This window comes from Pinus tabuliformis, chromosome 6 (assembly GCF_031772625.1).
Source record: "Pinus tabuliformis cultivar Carrire ecotype Pingquan chromosome 6, CPIR1, whole genome shotgun sequence".
Lineage (NCBI taxonomy): Eukaryota > Viridiplantae > Streptophyta > Pinopsida > Pinales > Pinaceae > Pinus > Pinus tabuliformis.
In genome coordinates this window covers 2,076,858,728-2,076,868,947 of record NC_142292.1, presented here as the reverse complement: position 1 = coordinate 2,076,868,947, position 10,220 = coordinate 2,076,858,728, and the positions used below count along the sequence as shown (strand labels likewise).

Sequence of the window (10,220 nt, the reverse complement as noted above, 5' to 3'; positions counted from 1 at the left end):
TGCTCCTTTAATCTTTGGCATGTTAAAGTAAATCCATATGGTTAGTTTGAGCATGTCTGTAACAGCCTCACTATGCCTCCTTCCACACTGTTCAATCCCTATTGTTTTTTCTTGACTCCATCAACCCACCATCCCATTTAATTTTAAAGCATATCTTATCTTTCACATTCTTTTCTAGGGAATGCCCCCTTGAACAAGAGGAGAGCCAGACTAAAGTGAGAGGAAGAGTTGTTGCAGTGACAATGAGCAACCTTCCTACTTGCTTATAGGGTTGCACTTTTTTTTGGGGACTTCAAATATATTTAAGCGTGGATCTGGGAAGTCACACATAGAACTAGCAATATCTTTGTTTGCAGGCAAATTTGGGACAAACCTCATGCAATGACATGTAATGGAAAGTTTGATGTCCATCCATGTATGCAAGCAACATGGGTTTTAGTTTTGCATCTTTGGTGCACATTATAGTTGGAAGAAGTGCCAGTCCATTTGATCATAGATCTCTCCAATTGTTGCAACAAGACTGGGGAGAGCAACTTATCTCTGGCTTTCTGTTTATTGGTCTCTCATTCATTCAAGTGTTGAAGAGTAAAATAACAGCAAACTCAATTTTGCCAAAAAGATCCATGAACTAAATAACGTCCCTGGAAATGGGCTCTAATAAAAGTACCTTTCCACAATCAATCTGCACCTTGCAGTTGTAGCAGACAGTATTCATACAATTCAGACACTAATTACACATTAAATTGATCTCAACAGTGATGGATGTCAGTGGGAATAATTAATAGTCCTGTCTCTGCAGCACCACTTTAACCAGTAAACTAACAGTGAAACAATGAACTAACACTTGCTAGAAAGTTCCAAGTCCTGACTAATTCTTTTCAAGTATGATTTGTTGCAAGAACCTGGTAACTTAAGGTAATTGCAGATGTCTTTCACCATTTCATTTTCAAGTTATTAACTGCAATTTGTAACAAAGGCATTCACGAATCACGATAAATTGAACTAAAATAACTACAACAAATTTTTCTTCGAAGCAGATTATTTAACATGAACCATCTCTGATCAAATATATTAAATTGGCGTTCTTGGAAATAATTCAATAAGTAATTCAATATTGCATTCACAAATCTAGCTAGATTATATGGCAAGTAACATAATGAACACTATTAATTTTGTGTGGCAAGAGAGATCTGCTAGGGTGTTCAAAGATTTGCATGAAGAAAGACTTTCTGGGATTCATAAGTTTTCAATTTCAGATTCCATAAGGATACAATCTTCAGCTCATCTGATCGGTCATCTAGATCTCATATATGTGCCCTATTTCAAAGAGATGTACATGCCCAAGTACTGAGGATGAACACTCAATTTTGTGTGGTAAAAGAGATATGCCAATGGGCTTATATCCTGTTCTGGAAACTCGTTGAAGGTTCTGGTTTAGGGGTAATCCTATTCTGCATAGAGCTACTACTAGGATCAGAAATTGGGTTAAAATGTCTCCTACTTCTTTCACTATAATCCATAAAAGAAGTAATGTCATACAGGTGGAATTGAAGGTTCTACATATCAATTTTCTCCAAATCTGAGTTCAATTGTAGGTTTCAAAATGGAGGGAAGTTGCCAAAACGACAATTTTAATGATGAAAGACACAGTAGTGAGAATTACATTCTGGTTCACAGAGAGATCAAATGCTTTTCATGAAAAGACAATTTGCTTGGTGTCTAGAAAGGATACTGTTTTGGTTGTTATCACTGTTGAAGCTGGCATTTAAGTTGAAATTACAGATTTCAGAAATGATTCATGATGATATATATATATATTTTTTGAATTAATATTGTATATGCTTGAATGCATTTCTTTCTGGCATATTGACGTATGGGCAAGGTGTTGTTGTTTCTTTGGAGTTTGTGGTCCAGACCGGTACAGGTATATGCAGCCTTTATCAATGGCATTAGAGACTGAGAAATGGTCCTTAGAACAACCTTTGTTATCATCATCTTATTTAGGAACCATTCTTTAGATGGGAAAAAAAACAGGGGTTAAAGAGAGGAAGTCCCATGATTGCGGAAAATGACAATGGCAGCGAGTTGGATTTTGTCAGGAGAGAATTTGGGCACCATGAACAGGGCATATCTCGGATAAACAATGGAAGTTTTGGGTCCTGCCCTGCTTCGGTTTTAAATTCACAGGCCAAGTGGGCAAGCTTGTTTTTGCAACAGCCTGATAGTTTTTATTTTGGGCCTTTACAGGAGGGGATATTGCAATCTCGCAAGACTATCGCCGAGTTGATCAATGCTGCACATGTTGACGAAGTTTCCCTCGTGGACAATGCCACCGCTGCAGCGGCAATTGTACTCCAACAGATTTCTTGGGCATTCAGGGAGAATAGTTTTCAGAAGGGTGATGTCATACTGATGCTTCATTATGCCTTTGGAGCTGTGCGGAAGGCAATCCAGGCTTATGCAGGCCGGGCTGGAGCGTGCATCATTGAGGTTGAATTGCCATTCCCGGTGCGATCAAAAGAAGAAATCATAGAGAATTTCAGGGCAGCAGTGGACTGTGGCAAGCGAGATGGCGGTAAAATCAGATTGGCAGTCATAGACCATGTTATTTCAATGCCCTCTGTTCTAGTCCCTCTAAAAGAGCTGATCGCGGTATGCAGAGATGAAAGGGTAGATCAAGTTTTTGTAGATGGCGCTCATGCTATTGGGAATGTAGATATTGATATGCAAGAGATTGGTGCTGATTTCTATACCAGCAACCTTTACAAATGGTTTTTCTGCCCTCCCTCTGTGGCATTTCTTTATTACCGACGCATGTTCCATCCTATTATGCATCACCCAGTTGTTTCTCATGAATTTGGAAATGGGTTACCGGCAGAGTCTGCTTGGGTTGGTACTAGAAACTACAGTCTGCAGCTTTGCGTGCCTTCTTCTTTGGAGTTCACAAAAAAAAATCGAGGATGGCATCACGTTCAGGTTCTGGCCCCCAGAGAGGGGTTGCCACCACAAGGAACGCTTGTGTTCGAATCCCACTTCATACACTCTCAGCTCTAGGGCGTGGGTTCAAATCCCATATGTAATGCTTGCCTCCCCTTTGAAGGGGTTGAAAATTGGAACAAAAAAATGCATATTGGAAAAGGAGGATGGAAACATTAAGTTGGAAAATAGTGTAGATCCCTGTCATGCAGAACATGTATGTGACGGTAATGTCACCAACTCGACAGGTATATAATCACAAACCAGCCTTTTGCAATCATGTTGAGTCGGGACAACAAAGTAAGGAGAAAATATATTCAAGGGAATTGACTGTAGTTTTAGTTATTTATTTTTTTTTTAAATTTGTTATATGAATATATTTTAGGATTATAAATCCTTATGAAGGTTACAATTTCTTTATAACGAAATTCGGGGTTTAGTGAGCCTTGGGTCCAGATTTTGAACCTGGCTCTGATACCATGTGTAAGAGCCCTATCCTAGGGTCTGCTAATGGATCTAATTTTTCTGAATTAAATACGATAAAAGGTGATAACTTACTTACATGGCTTTTAAACAAATAAAATTTTGTCATTTACATTATAATCAACATAAATTATGGTGTGCATTCCATTGATATCAACTTAACAAGAGTAATCCATGGAAAAATAGTTGTTCCGGCGGTTGATGATGATACCTTTGTCTTATAGCTCTAGCCGAACGCTCCTTCTGACCGACCCAACCAGATTTACCTCCCAGCTAACTAGGAAATAAATTCCTAGCCCAGGAAACCTCCACAGGTTCCCTAGCCCTCCGTGCCCAAGTCCAACCAGATATAGTGTGTCCTCAAGAAGAATGTGCAAAACTAGATAATGATACTTTCCTCCTCTCAACCCAAGAAACCTCCACAGGTTTCCAAGGTCTCCCAAAATCATAACAAGGCCAAACAATCACAACCAACCCCCACAATCCTAAGCAAGACTCCAACTCCCCCCCTTTTCTTCCTTCCCACTTCCCTTTTTATACCCTCTTTCCTCAACCACCTCTCATTAATGTCGTTAACTCTCACCCATCCTTGGTTGACTTCTCTTCTAAGCTAGGAGTACATTTGGAATTGTGACATGAATATAAAATTGAGAATTTAATGGGAAAGGATCATGTCTTTTCCCAAGTAAATCTGAAAAGTACATTTGGGAATGTGAAGTGAAATTACATGGAGAGGACCATGTCTTCTCCTTAGTAAATGTGAGGCTACATTGGGGAATGTGAAATGAATAAATATATATTGATGATAAGATGGAGAGGATTATGTCTTCTCCCAAGTAAATGTGAGGGTACATTGGGGAATGTGAAATGTACTTACATGGAGAGGACCATGTCTTCTCCTTAGTAATTGTGAGGGTACAATGGGGAATGTGAAATGAATAAATATATATTGATGATAATATGGAGAGGACTATGTCTTCTCCCAAGTAAATGTGAGTGTACATTGGGGAATGTGAAATGAATACATATATTATGAAATAATGGAAGGAGACCATATCCTACATAATATTCAATTTGAGAAGGTAAGTGGAGATTTTGAATAATGGAAATCATAAATTTATATTAGACCAATATTTCTCAATATTTTCAGATAATGTAAATATTAACAAAATTTATAGGATAAGATTTAAGTGGGGCATTACACTCCCACTACATGTGCAATATCAGGCCTTGTGCAGACCATTGCATACATTAAGCTTCCAACTGCTGATGCATATGAAACTTTAGACATATGAGCCATTTCTTCTTGAGTCTTTCGACACTCCTCCTTACTTAATTTGAAATGGCTAGCCAAAGGTATACTAATTGGTTTTGCATTCTGCATATTAAACTTTTCAACACCTTTTCTATGTACTCACTTTGAGACAATGTTAATTTGTGATTCTTCATGTCTCTAGTTATTCTCATACCAAGGATTTATTTTGCAGCACCCAAATCCTTCATTGCAAATGAGTTTGCCAATTTCCTTTTGAGCACATTTATCTCCTGCATGTTAGAACCTGCAACAAACATGTCATCTACATACAATAACAATATAATATAGTTGCCATCATTTTTCCTTTTGAGATAAACACAATGATCAGAGTGACATCTAGTATAACCTTGTTCAGACATAAACCTGTCAAATTTTAGATACCACTGCCTTGGAGCCTGCTTTAAGCCATACAAGCTCTTCTTCAACCTGCACACTAGTTTCTCCTTCCCTTTTACCTCATATCCTTGTGGCTGCTGCATATATATCTCTTCCTCCAAATCCACATGGAGAAAGGTTGTCTTTACATCTAACTGCTCAAGATGCAAATCTTCAGCTACTACTAGACTTATAATAGTTCTGATTGAAGTCATTTTCACAACAGGAGAAAATATTTCATTAAAATCAATACCTTTCTTCTATGCAAACCCCTTCACCACAAGTCTAGCTTTGTACCTTTTTCTACCTCCATCTTCTTCTTTCAACTTGTAAACCCATTTATTCTACAATGTTGTTTTAACTGTAGGCAACCTGACTAAGTCCCAAGTATGGTTATGTGCTAAGGAGTCCATCTCTTCTTTCATGGCTTGCTACCACTTCTTCCTAGTTTCTACCCGCACTGCTTCTTCATAACATTCTGGTTCACCAGAATCAGTCAATAATACATAATATAATGAAGGAGAGTATCGTTCAGGGGGTCTACTTATCCTTGTAGATCTTCTATCACCACTTTCAGGTGTTTGAAGTGCTTGTTGTTGTTGTGGTTGTTATTCTGGCTGTTGATCATTATGATTTTCAAGCACCATCACTTTTTCTGTGATCTCATCAAGCACTGTGTACTCTCTGTTTTATTTTTCTTGTTTCTTTTCCTGCAGCTGATCCTTATACAAAACCTTTTCATTGAATATTACATCTCTGCTCCTAATGATTTTGTGTTTTTCATAATCATAAAAGCGATAACCAAAATCATTAACACCATATCCAATAAAGGTACATTTATTTGATTTGTTCTATTTTCTTTGTTAACGTGGACAAAGGCTTCACAACCAAAAGTCTTTAAAAAGTAGTTTACCTTTTTACCTGTCCATGCCTCCTCTGGAATACCACCATCCAAGGAACTTGAAGGCCCTTTGTTTATTAGATAAACAATAGTATCTACAACATCTACCCAAAATTGTAAAGGCAATCATGCATGCAATCTCATGCACCTTGCACGCTCCATGATTGTCCTGTTTATCCTTTCTGACACACCATTGTCTTGTGGGGTTCCTGGAACTATCTTTTCTCTACGAATTCCATTCTCTGAACTGTACCTATCAAAAGATTTGCTGCAATATTCACCTCCATTGTCTGATCTGAGACACTTCAACATTTTTCCTGTCTCATTTTCAACCAAATCTTTCCATTTCTTAAAAGTATCAAATACATCAGATTTATTTTGAATACAATAAATCCAGGTTTTTCTGGTTGCATCATCAATAAAAGTAACATAATAACGAGAGCCACCAAGAGATGATACCTGAGTAGGTCCCCATACATCTGTATGCACAAGCTCTAATTTTTTGCTCTTCTTTTCTTTCCCAACTCTAAGGAATTTTACTCTCTTCTGTTTTCCATAAACACAATTTTCACAGAATTTTAAATCAACATGCTTCAAACCTGGCAACAAATTTCTTGAGTGAAGAATCTGCATCCCCTTCTCACTCATGTGCCCAAGCCTATGATGCCACAATGTCGTATCTTCTCCTGTAGAGGTTAAAGTATTAACAGAATTAGAAATACCATTGCATAAGTACAATGTACCAATCTTTTGTCCATTCGCTATTACCAGGGATCCTTTAGTGACCTTCCAGGTTTTATCCGTGAAAGTAGTTATGCAACCTTCACCTCCCAACTGCCCTGTGGGAATCAAAATTTTCTTCAGATCTGGAACATGCCTTACCTCCTTCAATAGCCATTGATTTCCATTCTATTGTTTTATGAAAACTTTACCCATTCCAACGATTTTACAGGGTTTATCATCACCTAATCGAACTTGTCCAAAATCTCCTTGAACATAATCATGAAAATGTTTCTTATCAGGTGTGGCATGGAATGAGGCCCCTGAATCTACCACCTAGGCATCAATAATATTTTCTAATGAAAGAATCAAAGCATCTTGCAACACTTCACCTGTTACATTTGCTTCATGATTAGTTTCTTGCTGCACATCTCCTTCTTTTCCCTTCCGAGACTTGCAATCTTTCTTTAGGTGTCCTTTCTTCTTGCATTTCCAGCACACTATCCCCGATCTGGACTTGGATCTGCCTTTTCTTGACTTACTGTGATATCCTGGGATCTTTCCCCTTTCCATTTTTCTTCCCCTAGTCTCTGCAGTCAAAGCATTACTTGACATCTCATCGGAGCTTTTTCGTCGCATTTCCTCGCTAAGGATTGCACCGACAACATCATCAAACTTTAAAGTACTAGATCCAGAGACAGAGTTACTAATGGCCATAACTAAGCCATTCCAACTTTTTGGCAATGAGCACAAAAATAACAGAGCCTTAACTTCATCATCAAAATTTACCCCTATAGAACTTAACTGAATTGTCATTGTATTAAAATCATTTAAATGGTCTGCAACTGATCCACCTTCTGACATCTTCATATTAAATAAACGCTTCATAAGAAATACCTTATTTGAGGCTGAGGGTTTTTCATATAATTTGGCCAATGCTGACATTAAACCCTTTGTTGTCATTTTCTTTGAAATATTAAATGCTACCGATGTTGCTAGGCACAGCCGTATTGTTCCAAGTGCCTTTCTGTTGAGAATATCCCATTCTGTGTCTGTCATACTCGTCGGCTTCTTTGTCTTTCCGCTCAGTGGTAGGTACAAATCTCTCTGATACAGATAATCTTCCATTTGAATCTTCCACAACTAGTAGTTTTGGCCGTTGAATTTTTCGACCCTAAACCTACCATCTTCCACCATTGCTCCCACTCGAAATAGGAACCCTTCTCTCTTGCGAGTTTATCAACCAAATAGACCTTCGGCTCTGATTCCAGTTGTTAGAAAATTATATATTACGGAGCAATGTAACACATAAAATATTGCAGAAATATAAATACAGAAAACGCATAAAACAATAGAGACATAGATATACGCGGTTCACCCAGTTTGGGCTACATCCACGGAAAAACAATCAGTCCTTCTTTTATTATATTATCCAGCAAACTGAAGAGATACAACCCACAACAGATCCATTGTAACACCCTCTTTGCTCTCAATGTCCTCTCTCTTCCTCACTCAGAATACAAATCTGCGTAGACATAATACAATTCCCTCATATATAGTGAGGGGTTGCCTTCTAGGGCAAAAAACCCTAAATTAAACATAACTTCTACTGTCAGATTATCTGCCTAATGAACGGCCCAGATTGAATAGAAATTACTAGACTTTTACAAGGCAATTTTACATCTATTTTTAGCTTCCGGGGTGATGCCCTCGAACCTCCGCCTGGGGACCGCTGGCCCCCCGACCCCCCAGCCAGGGGGAATTAGCCCCCCTGAACCCCCGCCGGGGGGACAAGTCCCCCCCGCACCGCCCCCCGCGTGGAGGGGTGTACAGTCTTCTTGGGGTATATATCCGGCTGAGACCTTTGAATACAAAAGATAATCAGGCTCCACACCCAACAAGGAAAAGTGATCAATCAAAATTTGAAACTGATTGACAAGGAGAGGAAGATGAAACAAAAGAGAAAAAACATACAACAACAACAAAGGAACATAGGATTCAGACAACTACAAACTAAAGTTTGGAGGTTTTCTATCAACATATGAGAACATATGATATGGAGATCATGAATGTTTTCAACCTTGGGAGTCTGATGCAGGAGCATCTGGCTCAAAAATATCATTGTATTTTAGTAAGACATAGGGGGTCTTGTGTTTTAAGGGAGTTGGTTTCCAAAAGAATTATAATGTAATTTTAATGTTTTTGAAAGATTTTAATTTAGAATAGGAATTAATTAGATATTGTGAGGAATATTGTAAATGTTCTCGAATGTTGGAGAACATGAGAGATTTAGGCTAGTTAAGATTCCATAGGGATTGAGAGATTTGGAAATCAATTGTAAATATTAGATTAGGAATTGGTTTCATGGTTTGTGGAACTAGAGAGGATCCTTAGGGATTAGTTGAGTCAAAAGTGGACTTAGAGGATATTCAGGATTTAGTTCAAAAGATTAAGGATCTGAACCGAAATGGGTTACAGAACCTTTTGTATAAATGTAAGCCTAAAAGGCATAGAGAGAGTGAGTTAGTGAGTTAGAGTGAGAATCAAAGTTCAGAGATTAGATAGGGTTTGATTGTAAGCCTACGAGCAGGAAAGGAAAAAGGCCACTAATTAGAAAATCAGGCCAGAGAGAGAGAGATTCATTATGTAAATAAATGTTTATAAAGACAGAGAATTCGATTCCTGAGTTGTGTGGTGTGTATTCATTAATGGAATTATAAATTGTGTGTGAATTAGAGTATTTTCTGCATAATATATATATGCAGGTGGAATTAAAGTAGAACGCAGAGGTGGACAATGAAGGATAGCGGTCTGATCGTTTGAATCTGATTGAAGGATCAAAGTTGAAGTTCATATGTGATAGTGCTTAAAAGTACGTAGAAGTAAGTTCAGGAGGAAGTTGCGCTGAAGAACAACCAAATACCATAAACCCTGGAGAAAACCTAAACCATAGAAGAACAAAGAGAGGATAGTGCAAGAGAAGGAGTACAACAATTAGAAGTGATTGAATAATCTCAGAAAGGATAGATGCATAAAGAATCATATAGTCAAGTTGGATGAATAGACCATAACACAGAGGAATTGCATAAATACGAAGAAAGGAAATGAGGAAGAAATGAAGTAACCGTGCACAAGAACTGTTGGATCAATCAAATCAACGGACATGATTGATAGAATAGGACCGACAGAAATCTTATCGCACGAAATAAAGTCAAGAAGTGAAGGGATCAGATTAAGCCACGTGATAACAGAATAATGGAGCGGTCTACGACAACAATAAGTAGTATCTTGTCTCAAAATGGTAAATGATATTTTACAAATTCACGCGATTAACTTGAGGGGTTGACACATAGCACATCGGTGGGGAAGCAAAACTGCTTATCTCGTGTGCTCTCAACCTGTTATGTATCATGCTAGTAATCACACGATATTACATGATCACCGTTGGAT

General features: G+C 38.1%; 1 pseudogene; it reads left to right on the top strand.

The window, feature by feature from the left end:
• Positions 1-2,030: 2,030 nt before the first annotated feature.
• On the top strand, positions 2,031-3,054 carry LOC149267558 (putative L-cysteine desulfhydrase 1 pseudogene; annotated as a pseudogene).
• The last annotated feature ends 7,166 nt before the right edge of the window (positions 3,055-10,220 follow it).